Here is a 15133-nt window from a genome sequence, read left to right as displayed (position 1 = left end):
GAACTATCAGAAAGAGAAATTAAGAAACCAATCCCATTTACAATTGTGTCAAAAGGAATAAAATACCTAAGAATAAGTTTAACCAAGGAGGGGAATATATGTATACTGAAAACTTTAAGACACTGATAACAAAAATTAAAGACAAATAGATGGAAAGACATTCTATATTCGTGGATTGGAAGAATATTGTCAAAATGACCATACTACCCAAAATGATCTATTAATTCAATGCAATCCCTATCAAAATACCAATGGCATTTTTCACAGAAATAGAACAATCCTAAAACTTGTCTGAAAACAAAAAAGATCCCAAATAGCCAAAGCAATCTTGAGAAAGAACAAAGCTAGAGACATGCTCCCTGATTTCAAACTAGATTACAAAGGTACAGTAATCAGAACAGTATAGTACTGGAATAAAAACAGAAACATGGATCAATGGAACAGGAAAGAGAGCCCAGAACTGAACCAATGCATATGTGGTCAATTAACCACAATTAACAAAGGAGTCAAGAATATACAATGGGGAAAGGAGAGTCTCTTCCATAAATGGTGTTGGGAAAACTGGACTGGACAGTCACATGCAAAAGATATTTTATACTATACCACAAAAAAAAAACAAACAAAAAAACAAAACAAAACACCAAAACCCAAAAACCTCAAAATAGATTAAAAAAAGAACTCTAAATATCTCACACTATACAAAACCAACCAACCAACAAACAAACCTTCAAAATGGATTAAAAACTTGAATGGAAGGGGCGCCCGGGTGGCTCAGTCAGTTGAGTGTCTGACTTTGGCTCAGGTCATATTCTCACGGTTCATGAGTTCAAGCCCCACGTCAGGCTCTGTGCTGACAGCTGGGAGCCTGGAGCCTGCTTAGGATTCTGTGTCTCCCTCTCTCTGTACCCCCCCCCCCCACACACACACACTTGTGTCCTGTCTCTGTCTCTTTCTCAAAAATAAATAAACATTAAAAAAATTTTTCAAGAAAAAAAAATTTGAATGGAAGACGTGAAACCATAAAACTCCTAGAAGAAATATAGGCGGTAAGCTCCTTGACAGTGCTCTTAGAGATGATTTTTCTGGATCTGACTCCAAAAACAAAGGTAACAAAAGCAAAAATTAACAAGCGGGACTAGCTCAAACTAAAAAGCTTCTGTGAAGCAAAGGAAACCATCAATAAAATGAAAAGGCAACCTACTGCATAGGAGAAAATATCTGCAAATCATTTATCTGATAAGGGACTAATATCCAAAATATATAAAGAGCTCATAAAACTCAACAGCAAAAATACAATTGGATTAAAAAATGTGCAGATGATCTGAACAGGCATTTTTCCAAACAAGACATACAGACAGCCAACAGATACATGAAAAGACACTCAACATCATCAATAATCAGGTAATTGAAAATGAAAACCACAATGGGGGTGGCGCCTGCGTACTTTAGTTGGTTAAGCATCGACACTTGATTTTGGATCAGGTCATGATCTCAGAGTTCGTGGGATCGAGCCCCACATCAGGCTGTCCTGACAGTGTGGAGCCTGCCTGGGATTCTCTCTCTTCCTTTCCCCTACCTTGCTCTTTCTCTCCTTCAAAATAAATTAAAAAATTAAACAAAAACCCCACAACGAGCTATCACCTCACTCATGTTAGAATAGCTATCATCAGAAAGTCAAGAAATAACAAGTGTTAGCAAGGATGTGGAGAAAGGTAACTCTTGTGCACTGCTGGTAGGAATGTAAGCTGGTGCAGCCACTATGGAAAACAGTATCTATGGAAAACAGTATAAGTGATCCTCAAAAAATTAAAAATGGAGTTACCATATGATTCAGTAATACTATTTCTGGGTATTTACCCAAAGAAAACAAAAACACTAACTAAAAAAGATACATGTACCCCCATGTTCACTGCAGTCTGCAGTATTATTTACAATAACCAAGATATGGAAACAACCTAAGTGCTCTCCATCAATGTAAGAATGAATAAAGAAAATGTCACACACACACACACACACACACACACACACACACACACACAGTGACATATACATAACAGAATATTGTTCAGCCATAAAAAAGAATGAAATGTGGGGTGCCTGGGTGGCTCAGTTGGTTAAGCGTCCAACTTTGGCTCATGTCATCTCACTGCTTGTGAGTTTGAGTCTCGCATCAGGCTCTATGCTGACAGCTTTGAGCCTGGAACCTGCTTCAGATTCTGTCTGTCTCTCTGCCCTTCCCCTGCTCATGCTCTCTCTCTCTCTCAAATATAAAATAAAACATAAAAGAATGAAATGTTATTTGCAACAAGATGGATGGACCTTGAGGGCATTATGCTAAGTGAAATAAGTTAGAGAAACAAATACTGTATGATTTGATTCATATGTGGAATTTAAAACAACAACAACAACAACATCAAGAAAAAAAGCTCACAGATACTGAGAAATGATGGGTAGCTGACAGAGGCAGGAGGCAGGGTGTGGGGTGGGTGAAATGTGCTAAAGGGCTCAAAAAGTACACATTTTTGGTTATAAAATAAGTCATGGGGAGGTAATGTACACCATAGTGACTACAGTTAATAATATTATATTGCATATTTGAAAGTGGCTTAGACAATAGATCTTAAAGGCTCCTTATCGTAAGAAAAAAAAATTTTTAACTGTGTTATGGGAATGATTTTAACTAAACTTATTGTGGTAATTGTTTCACGATACATACAAATACAGAATTATTATGCTGTATGCCTGAAACTAATACATTATGTATCAATTATGCCTCAATAAAATATTAATACATAAAAAAACTTCCTTCTTCCTTAGAAAATTGTTATTTTCTAGAATAAATAGCAATAATATGTAGATTAATTAAGGTAATATTACAATAAAAATCCGGGCCATGGATTTGGGAGATCTTAAAATCTTAGGTTAGGGAGAAACAAATTCTTAATCTAAAGGAACACTATACATGAAGGAAAGAAAAAGCACCAGTTAGACTTTAAAACCAGGGAGAGTCATTAGATAACCCAAAACCAAAACCTCTAACCAACCAACCAATCAAGCAAACAAACAAACAAACAAAAAACTCCATAAGCAACCCTTAATAACTTCCAGATTTTTAAGTTTAAAACAAATGAAAATGAATGAATGTCCCATGTGTTTCAAGGGAAAACAGGCCCTTCCTGACTCTAGTTAAACAAACTCTTTAGTTGAAGGTTCTGACTCTCCAATTTTGGAGAATATGACTGCTTGACAGGCAAAATACAGGATGAAAATAAAGATAATAGTAATTTGGTAACAAATTATAAACTTCAACTAGCCACCAGCACTTCAAAGTAACCATTAGTCAGAGTTAGCGGGGTCTGTGGTCACAGCGTTATAGAGAAGTACTGTCTTCTGTTTTTAAAGTATGAATAACTAGGACCTTATCAATAAAGAAAAAACAGAAACGTGTTATTGAGAACAAGGAGAGTTTCTAAAGAAACACTATTGAGTTATTTCTCTTAATTTCATTTATTTTTCCAAAAATCACACTCAAGTCAGCATTTCTCACAACACAATAACAGACTGTCCAGTCTCTTCAGTATTATATATTTTCTTCTCCTAACATCACTATAAAAATAAGCAAGGAAAATTTTCATTTCTTTGTAAATGGAGATAAGTAACTTAAAGTATAAGGTTACTTAACTTTAAAGATACACACAAAAGATAAAGAATTTTCCATGGCTTCACATATTAATTTGGATTAAATTATACCTCAGTCTCTTTGCTGGAAAAATATTTTGATATCAATTATTTTCTATTTTTCAGTTTTGTGCCACTATTTCAGAGGAGAAAAATGAAGAACACATTTTCTAGAAATGTGAACAGTAAGGAGCAGACAGGAATGACAATTTATTATAGCAGGTATTACTGGTCTTTGGCTTAAACATGCCAACCCTGAATCCTGTCCTAAGATGCTCTTCAACAATACTGCAGGGAGGGGAGTCCCTCATATCAAGGAGTCAAAAGACACACTGGAATGCCTATTTGATCATATGTGAAATTAAAAAAATACTATCTTGAGTTGAAGTAGTAGTAAGGTCTGAAAGAAAAAAGGACTATAAATAAATAAGTATATAAGAAAGGTAAGTAAGTAAATAAAGCTATAATCCTAACAGCTTTTTATTTCCATAACTACAGCCATACACAGAGTTTCAAATTAATTTCCTGCTGACTGTATAAAAAATCTAATTTCATTATAACAAACTCTATGACCACCGTCAAAATTTGTTTATTTCAAATATCCATTCTAAAAATTTTTCAAATAAATAAATATTATAAATAAGTAAAATCAACTTGCCTTAAAATTTTTCTGACATGGAGATGACTTTTATATGCTATTTAAAATGAAAGTTATCCTAAATTCAATTCAACTGTCCACACCAATGAAGTCTTCCATAGAAAAATATTGCATATTTGTTCTTCCTATCAAACAAAGCAATAGTTCACCTTATTTATTATTTCCCAAAAGCAAATTGGCCCAATTTCAACACACCACTGAAATTTCAGAGAAAGCTAATAAAAGACACATTTAGAGTTAAAGATAGCATGTATATTTTACCTTGCCTATTAAAAGTCTGATTGTTTGACTACAGAAGCCAAGAATGTAACAATTGCTAGAAAGGATTATCAGCTCAGCATGAACACATACCATGTGCAATTAATCATGTCTGCCATGGGCACATGTATACACATATGACATATTTCATCATCCTTCATATGGAAGTTGCTGGTTAAGAACACATTTTAGTGGTCAGGCAGCACTGAATTCAAATCCTGACCCTACCACTTATTAGCTATATGACTTGAGACAAATTACTAGCTCCTTGGCTCTAAAGTGGAAATAATAGGGGCGCCTGGGTGGCTCAGTCGGTTGAGCGTCCGACTTCAGCTCAGGTCACGATCTCATGGTCCGTGAGTTCGAGCCCCGCATCGGGCTCTGGGCTGATGGCTCAGAGCCTGGAGCCTGCTTCCGATGCTGTGTCTCCCTCTCTCTCTGCCCCTCCCCCGTTCATGCTCTGTCTCTCTCTGTCTCAAAAATAAATAAATGTTAAAGTGGAAATAATAATCCTTAAATTTGTCAGAGCTAAATAACAATGAACATGAAGACTTAAATACAACCTGGCATGCAGCAATTACTTAATAAAAATAGCTATTGGTATTACTATAGGAGTTAGGGTCTTTCAGAACTCATCAGCGACTGATCATTGAACATGATCTTGAAATAGGCAGTTCTCTGCCCAAACCTGCTTGTCATAGTGAGCAAGCTTTTGCTCAGCAAGCCACTGGACACATGGCACCAGCCAGCTGTGGCTGCATCTGCAGCACTGGCCGCTCAGGCAGGGGACACGAACACAACCCCATGAAACAAGGAAGGCCCACACTCTCCTATTCTTCAAACCAATGCTACAGGTCTGAGGTTTGTCCCGACAATACAGAAAAGCGCCATTTACTCAGAATGAGGTTTAGAAAAATAATGGTTACAAAAATAGAACCATTTTATTCTTCTTGAGACCACTCACCTACCTATCAAGTACAGGATAAGAACTGGTAATTACACTCTTCTAAGAATTTCAGAAAAACTCTTAATCTAGGCCTACTAACACCAGCCACATTGAAAGAAAAAAGACTTCTATCAACATGAAATCTACTTTAATGACAAAGGATACATATAACGAAAAAAATACCTTTAAAAATTTAAAGCTAGTTAGAAAATGCATAAGCAGGAAGAATACATAACCAGAAAGAATGAATAATATAACTAAAAAGAAACTGGGGCCTTTTATTTTATAAAAAGTAAAGTTTTCAACAGCTAAATACAGTGTCAAATCTTACAGTATTTGAAATTCTAATTCTATGATTATGATTTCTAATGAACAGTCTCAGCTATTATTCCTATTACATGATTTTGCTGAGCCTGAGTGACTCTGATCAGAAAGCAATAAAATGGGAAGACACAGGATTTAAGGAGTCAGCAGACCTGGGTTCACTTATATTTTAAGTGAACGCCCTTTTAAACTCACGCAGGCTCATTTTTTTTTTTTTCAGCTGTAGAATACCTATAAGAATATTTTTCACATTAGTCTGCTGTGAGCATCACCCTAAATTCACCTATTTAAAAGTGTTTTATGAACACCAAAGTGCTGTCCCAGCAGGTGGCTATCAGCAGAGAAGCCACATTTTTCCATGCGTTTATAAAACAGACTTGGATTACTGCAAACGAGAGAAGCTGGGAGGGAAGTCCTGTGGGCACACCACATGAAGAGAACTCTGCCCCCTCTATTGAGCAGAACTGCCCAACCCCCTGACTATGAGCCTGGATCAACAAAGAACCCTGTGGATATCATGCTGCTGCCTACATGGAAATCTCACCATTTTTTTTTTTTACATGTTGGGAGATATACCTTCCTGTATTTTGATTCTATAAATTTGGGTGGACAAAGCACAAAGATGGAACAAACTGTACCACTCTTAAAATTCACCTGGAAGGAAACATCATAGACACAGAATACTCAACAGAAAACAAATCTGGATACTAATCATAGTACTCACAAATTTTTTAAAAACTCAACGCACTTTTGTGATTAGCAAAAGTGTAAACAATATGTGAACACAGTGTCAAGAGTGTGTCAAGAATGATGTATTGACATGAGGCCAGATGGAAAGATGACTTCTATTCCTCCACCTTCAGAAACACAGGAAGCTGTTTACAGCCACTGAAAAAAGGACTATCTAGTATTCAAGCAACCAACTTTCAAGTATTCATTGCCAGCTACAGTGTTATTTGGGGAAGAAGTAGAGACTCGGTTTTCTCACTTTTTAAATATTAAATGTCTGACAGCTTTTGTTAAAATCATTCGTAATATTTATTAAGTACTTACCATACGCCAGGAACTATTCTAAGTGCTCTGAATGTATCAATTTATTTAGTTCTCATAATAATCTTAAAAGGTAGGCACTATTATTATCCCCACTTTTTATAAGAGGAAATCATGGCACAGAGAAGTTACAAAACTTGCCCAAGATCACACACCTCATTAGGAGTAAGGCCAGGATCTGAATCCAGGCAGTATGCAACCAGAACTCAAACCATGAACTAATATACCCTACAATCTAATAAAATAAATAATTAAGCAGAATATATATTATACTTAACGGTTTCAAAAAAGCATTTACTAAAGGTCTACTATTTGCCAAACATATGACAACAAAAGCTTTAAAGACACTAGATTTAAACAAGTTGATGAGTTAGTCTCTATTTATCAGTTAATTAATTATGTCCTCACATTTACTTACTCAGCTGTTTTTGGGACTGGACGTGAAGAGGAGGCAAGGGCCTAGAAGAGTAAGCACTACTAACAAAAATGATATTGCTCATGAAAAAGAGGAAAGTTTTTCTGGGAAATACTTGACTAATTTTTTGGAAAATCAGTTCTGGGGAAATTCTCAAAGGACCTCCTGATTATGTAACACTGAGTAAAGTCAAATGTCTACTATCTTCAGTGAGGACTTCTTTCCATGGGCACATGACTGTCAGTTCTCAGATATGGAAATAACACAAGCTAAACCAGCATCAGGCCTCATCCCAAAAGAAACTGCAATAAAAACTTCTGTCATCTGATAGTATTGCTCCCAGATTCACTCATATGTGGCTGCAACTTATAAAGGTTTAATTTTGTAGTGAAATATCTCAAGATTTAAAATAATAGGATCATTAATCAGTTATCTTTTATTTCATTCGTAATTAGTCATGGACTTCTTGACATTCCAGTTTTCATGGTGACCACTTTAAAATGAAGAAAACTTTCTCACTTGTAAATTCAATTGGCTTTTCCCATTCCCACACTTCTTAGTGGAAGCTCCTAAGAGCTGTCTGTATACATCTCTCCCCACCATTCCTTCAGTTGACTCTCATTTTGTACACAAGCACATCTGCACCATCTCTACACATTTGGTCCTAAATGCTCCTCATATGAGAATCTGTCAACTCATATAGTAAGGTCAAGATGGTCCGTGATTCTCTATTGTATCTTTACCGCTATGGCTCCCTCAGAGGGGACAAACACAAGATCACATGACACAAAGCCTTGAGAATTCTCTGGGTTCTGCAGATGTTACTGTAAGTCTTGTTTTGGTTTCTGAGATACAAAGATGGATAATTCCTCAGATGACCTTAGAAGATCTTTCTCAGATCTGCACTGGGCAGAACAAGAAAGTCAATTCTTAGGACTAACAAGGTTAAGTGATAACCTATCACCTTGTATTCCAAAGATGGAAGGACAAGATGGTACCAGGGCCCTTAAAACTCTTAAAAATGACAAATGTACTAAGCTAAAGTGGAACAGTTTCTATTTTTGTCTTCACAAACAGAATGGATTCTCCCTTCTATCCCCCAGTTCCTTTTCTCCAGCCTTTTTGGTATCTAAAAGTCCTTCAAGTTGTTGGCCTAAAGGCTCCAACCAATCATTCTCTACTCTGTCTCATCACTAATTTTTCTTTTGCAGAAAAGAAGCATTTCTTTTCTTCTTTACCAAGTATTCCTCATGTTTGTTAGTTGGCAAAGTCAACCAGATATTGAGGAGAGAGAGGAGTATCAGACTAACTAAAGCACATAAATCTCCATTTGGTAATATAAGAAGAGATAATTAGGGAAAGAGTTTTCCTATTATTCCTTAAATGAACCACAGTGCCCATTCTCAGGACCAGGGGAATTAGGGGGCATGTAGCAAGCAAAGTGTGTAGGGTGCAAAATGTAAGGAGGCATCATTCTCAAGTGCCAACATTATACTTGCATGACTCTAAAAGTGAGTGCCTCCTCAGCCTGTGCCCTCATAGGTGACTCACTTTCCTTATTCTAAAATCCCTGTGCCATTTACCCACAAGTCAAAATGGTTAAGGTGGTCCCAGTGGACAAGAAGGAAAAACTTAAGCTGCTCTCAGATGCTTTTTGAGAAGGAATTGGTTCTGCCTTCCCTTCTAATTTCCCACTAATTTCTAATTTAGTGTCTGGTTAAAGCCTAAACCTTTGTCTGGTGCCTGATCAACTTTACTAAACAAAAAAAATGAAGAAACACCAGAGAGTGAGAAGATGATCCCAGGGCCTCAAAATCTATTATGTATTAATTGACTATTCCAGAGCTATGTCATACCAGATGCTTGGACAACTAGTGGTGCAGCCATAGGCATCCCATGGCTAAGCAGCATGTCAGCCCCCTTATATCAGCTCCAGCATCATCACTATCTTCTTCAATTTTTATTGTCAATCAGAGAATACGTAAGTAGCTATATTACCCATCTTAAAACAAAAACAAAAAATTTTTTTTCTGATCCCACTTCCCCTACCAGCTATCCTCCATTTCTTGATCCCTTTTCATATTCTCACCTTCCATCTCCATTGAGCTCATTCCTGTCAGGCTCTTAACTCCCATCACTCCACCAAAACCATGGTCACCCATCATGTTTAGCTCATGGCTAAATCTAAGAGTCAATTAATCACTCTCTCGTCCTTATACACTTTCTTCATTTGGCTTCCAGAACAGCTGCACTCTTTTGCTTTTCCTCCAATCTCGTTGGTGTTCCTTCTCAATCTCTTCTCTATGCTTTTGAGAATTTCAAATCTCAATCATGGATCTTTTCCATTTATATTCACTCCCTTGGTGATTTCACTCAATTTGATCATAACTTGAAATACCATATACTTGACAATTCCCATAAAATTTCGAGCTCACACTCCTCTCTGAACTTCAGTCTCACATTCAGATGCCTACTTAGTGTTGCTACTGAGTGGTAGACATCTCAAACTCAACATGTCTTTTTTTTATAGTTAGACTAAATTTATTCAGTACCCTAGTAAAAGTTTTGATTATAAGTACAAAACAGATTTGTAGATTTATAATATATTAATACAAAGTGCATGACTATATACAGTACATCCTACAGGCAAAGAGGTGGAAGGGGAAGAAGAAGGCTGTGGTTGAGGTCTAGTAATAAATAAATAAATACAGAAGTAGAGATGATCCATATTACAGTATATTCTATCACCAATACTGTAGCAAAATGTACAAAAAAAAATTTCAGAACAACAGGAGGAAGATGATAATGGCTGGGACTCTTGTAATTCACCTCAGAGGCTATGGGAGAGCCAACCCAACTCACAGTATTATCTGTGCATATGGTGGCTTATAGTTTTTGCCATAAGGAAGAAATATAAAATTTTAAGTTTAGATTAAGAATTATAAAACTATATGGTGCCCGTAAAAAGTGGCTCACTCCTTACTGTTTATACTAATTTTTAAAATCCAGTTTTAAAAATAAGCACTGAGTCATGTTATTATGAGGTAGGCAAATGATCCTCCCTAATTATGAAAAGTCTGAACCAGTGATAGGTTATTCCTGAACGTTTAGAAAACAGGCAATGACAGTACTTTGGTTTGGGTTCAAGTAAAAAGCCTTCAAATGAAGATTTTGGAATTGAAGAGCTCCGTGTTCCGGATGCATCATCTATCATCTCAATGTTCACAAAGCCTGACTAAAAGAAGTCAAACCTAAACCAGCCCACTCAGCATTAACACACACCTCTTTTCTTTTAGAATTTTACTTTAATATAGAGTGGGGAAAAAAAAAAACCAAAAACCCCAAACCCTAATAGGTTAAAACCAGTCAAACAACCACTACATAGACAAAACCTTCACAAAGGTCAACTGAAGTAATCCAGAGCTAAAACTGAATTGCGCAGATTTTCAGTGAAGTCACCAGTCATGTAACACAAACAAAAGTCAATTATTTACACACTAGGCAAGCCCTCTAAGAAATGTGCCCTAAGAAGCATTAACCTTTGTTTTTTTGTGTGTGCCATCCTGAAGACTTGTACAGTTTTAAAGATAATTTAACATTTTTAATAGAATGTGATCTCTACCATGTGGTAATGCTTTGGTTCTCTTCATTTAGGGTTGCTCATCCTAAAACTTGTCATTTCCTCAGAGGAGCTTTGATTCTGCTTTAGAAGTTTCAATATAGATTAAAATCTTTATCAAAAATGAATATGGAGGGAGGTGACAGAGGATGCAACATATACACTCAAGTTACCTCTCTGTATGTTTAGAAACTACTCCTTCAAGGCATTTGTACCAGAGAGCTTAGTGTGTCCTGCTTAATATTCAGTAGTACAGGTTTGAATCATCAGAACCTTGACAAGACCTTAAATTATGAACAACTACCTCTTGGGGCAAGTCCATGTTACTGAGTTATGACAAATTTATTATCATGAAGGAAAACAAATATAGCCAGCCATCTTAAAAATGCCCCAACCACTGCTTCTCAATATAGAAAGACTAAAACTACATACGTTTATCATACAACAAATCCCATCTCTGTCCCCTGAAATTCCCCTAGATTCATTCATTAGAAGGGGATAAAAAAAAAAAAAAGACTTAAAGAGCACTTTACAGCAGCATTCAGCTTTCCTATGAAATACTCAGCATCTTAAATATTATGTACACTTTTTTTCTTTTAGTAAGCTAGACACTGGCTTCAGAGTTTGTGGAACTGGAGGAGAAATAACAACCCATTCAAAACTATTCTCGAAAGTGTCTTTTGGCAGAATAGCAGGTATCCAAGTTAAAAATAGGAGGGTTTTGTTGCTTTGTTTTCTTTCCAAAATTTAAATCGTTTTTTTGTTCCCCTTCTACCTAAACCTCAGTCACCACTCCTGAGTGGAGATGGGCAGAGGCTCTGGCCCCTGCTCCTCCGGCTTCTCAGCAGCTGCTTTCTTATTGCTGCAGCAAGGCTTGAATAGATGTGTGTCAATGAGGACTTCTCCAAAACGGCCTTTATAGATAATCCCACAACATATTTTCTGTCTTTTCTAGTATGTGAGATCTAAAAAGGAAAACACTGGCATTCTATTAGAGCCAGGAGCCGTCTCTGTATCTGAGCCATCATCTGACTGGTTACTATAACAAGGAGACTGAGCTGGGGAGGCACTTGAGGTGGTACCGTGAGCATCAGAATTGTGATGTTTAAATTCCTTCTGTAGTTTACTGATCTGGTTACTTTTTATCCTGTTTCCAGATAGAGTTTTCACTGTCTTTGGTTTCACTGCTGTCTTCAGACTAGGTCCTGCCCTTGCATCTACCACGATTCCAGTTTTTTGTTTTTTTGTGTTTTTTTTTGATCCTGCTGGCAGTTTCTTCCATCTTTTCAAAAACAGGACACAGGCATTACAGATGTCTCCTGAACGAGTCTCAGCTCTGGAAGTCCTTTCCATAGCATTTACTGTCAGTGAATTGAGAACTGGAGGACTTAGCTCTGCAAATACAGCAGCCCTCTATACTTCGGTACATCTTTGGCTTGTGAAAACCAAACATCTTTTCTTCTGGGCAATAGTCTTCCAAAATGAGCCATTCTATGCACAATAACGTTCCCGAGGTCTGGAGTGCATGCCAAGCCAGTGTCCCCCTTCCAACCGCTCCCTCCTCCTCAACTGCCTTTCTAGCTCAAACTCAACATGTCTTAAAAGAACTCTTAATCTTACCACCCCCCACCCAATCTGTTGCACCCATATTCATCTCAGTTCAAAGCAATTAGAATGTATCCATCTGGTTGCTTAAGCCCAAATGCCTACGGTTATCCTTGATTTCTCTATCTCACAAGCCATCATCTAATCTGCCAGGAAACCCTATTGGCTCTATCTTTGTCTATGTTACCATAATTGCTCACCTAACTGCAAAAGCCTCCTCATGAGTCTCCCTGCTTCTACACTTGTGTTTCCTCTACCCCCAAATAGGCTATTCTCAACAAAGAAGCCAGAAAGAAATAAAAGAAAAATAATTTATAGCAGAGAGATATGAACTTAACTATGTAAATGACAAGACTCAATGAAGTAGCTAGATGCTCACACCTTTACAGGCCTACCTTGTTTGATTGTGCTTTGCTTTACTGCACTTTGCAGATATTGTATTTTTTACAAATTGAAGGCTTGTGGCAATCCTACAACAAGCAAGTCTTTTTTTCAACAGCATTTGCTCACTGTGTGTTTTTCTCATATTTTGGTAATTCTCAGAATACTTGAAACTTTTTCATTATTACTTTGTTATGGTGATCTGTGATAAGTGCATCATCATCATCACTGAAAACTCTGATGATGGTTAGTATTTTTTAACAAGGAAGTATTTTTAATTAAGGTATGTATGTTGTTTTTTTAGACATAATGCTATTGCACACTATTAGACTACAGTGTAAATACAACTTTTATATGTACTGGAAACCAGAAAATTTATTTCACTCACTTAATTGTCATGTTTGCTTTACTGCAGTGGTCTGGAACTGAACCTACAATATCTCTGAGGTATGTCTATATCATAAATGCCACAGTTGTAAACGTAGGTATGTAAAGTGCAGGTACGTTGATAGGAAACTCAAATACTACAAAGGGGACTGTTGTCTGTGACATGGTTATTAAACTGGAGAACAATTCTTTTTCAACTTCTGAATTAAATATGATTTTCCCTTAATTTCCATAACAGTTGTATTCCTAGAAAATTCATTATATATTAAGACAATGCAAAAATGCTTTGTGTATACATGTAAAAAGTTATGCTCAGTTGTGGTTTTTCAATAGGAAACTGAGGGGGCCATTTTAATATCAATATGTGGAACTGTCCTGTACACTACAGGATGCCTGGCATCTCTGTTACCCATTGACTAAATGCCAACAGTATTCTTCCAATCACTGTAATAATCAACAATGCTCTGACAAATTTTCTAAACACCCCAATGGTGAAATTACTCCTGCTTAGAAACACTATTCTAAAAATATAGTCTCCGATCCTACAGAATATCTTGACTCTGTAATTTCATCAAAAGAAGCATGAATGGGGCACCTGGGGGGCTCAGTAGGCTAAGCACCTGACTCTTGATTTCTGCTCAGGTCATGATCTCACAGTTCATGGGACTGAGCCCCACGTTGTGCTCTGTGCTGACAGTGTGGAGCCTGCTTGGGATTCTCTCTCTTCCTCTTTCTCTGCTTCTCCCCAGCTCAAACTCATTCTTCTCAAAACAAACTTAAAAAAAAAAATGAACAACATATTGAAAAGCACAAAGTGCCATCTATCTTGAGTGTGGAAATTAAATTCATTCAGGAATATTCTGGTATATCCATTGATTCTCAGTCCAAACGGCCCCTTTGTCCTAACATGTTGATGAGCTTGGCTTTCTTGTGAGTTGGGGACGGGGTTATGACAGCCAACAATCATGCATAAATACATAATTTGAAACCTAAGGAATGCTGCTATGTAAATCCACTTTGCGAGAGGGAAAACAGATGGGGGAGGTACCAATGTACAAAGAACATGGACTGACCAGGAATCAAATGAGGTGTGTTGTAACAGATGTATCCACCTATTTGACAGATCTTTATTTATCGGCTAGGCACTGAGATTACAAAGATGATGAGAAGAGTTTCTGCCCCAGAGGAGATGTCTAAAGGGAGCAAATCAGTCTCCAACTGGGTCTTGGTTTCTTCAAGCTCAAATCTGAATGTTCAGAGTGCTTTCCAAGAAAAAATAAAGATTTTATGTATATGCTATAGTGTAGCACAGGGAAAATACAAAATGAAGCAGGCAAGATGGTACTAGAGTTAAAATAGTCACTCATATGACATTATTTTATTTCTCACATGAGAGTGTAAATATTACTACATGAAATTACTATTTTGTTAATAGTAAATGTCATTATGTTTCTACTTCTTGATATAATAAAAAGATGGAGAGTATACATTCAAACAATTCTCAGGAGCAAAATGGAATAGAAATGGCAGTTAATATCAGCATGTTTTTTTCTGAAAGCATTATTTGCTGTACAAAAAAAAATAGCACTTTTAATCATTTCATCCCTCACCCAATTCACATTTTGACAAGGCAAAATCTGCAAAGAATTTGCACACCAAAATTGTCTGGTGGCTACAGAGCAGCTCACAGAATAAAATGTTAACAAAATGAATGGAATGTTAAGCTAACTGGCTGGAACCAGTATATATAGATTTTAATGTTATCTATTTATATCTAATTTTTTTTAAGTGAGAATATTTTAAAGTAGCAAT

At 36.7% G+C, this 15133-nt stretch overlaps 1 protein-coding gene and 1 pseudogene across 1 annotated transcript in view; both read right to left on the bottom strand.

Annotated features, from left to right (window-relative positions):
• Positions 1-15133, bottom strand: part of RASSF8 (Ras association domain family member 8) — an 85829-nt gene that overhangs the window by 62139 nt on the left and 8557 nt on the right. The gene's annotated exons all lie outside the window — the stretch shown is intronic.
• On the bottom strand, positions 11324-12450 carry LOC102959819 (annotated as a pseudogene).

Source organism: Panthera tigris, chromosome B4, assembly GCF_018350195.1.
Source record: "Panthera tigris isolate Pti1 chromosome B4, P.tigris_Pti1_mat1.1, whole genome shotgun sequence".
NCBI classification, from domain to species: Eukaryota; Metazoa; Chordata; class Mammalia; order Carnivora; family Felidae; genus Panthera; species Panthera tigris.
The sequence above is the reverse complement of the archived record's forward strand: the minus strand, read 5'-3'. Positions and strand labels throughout refer to the sequence as shown.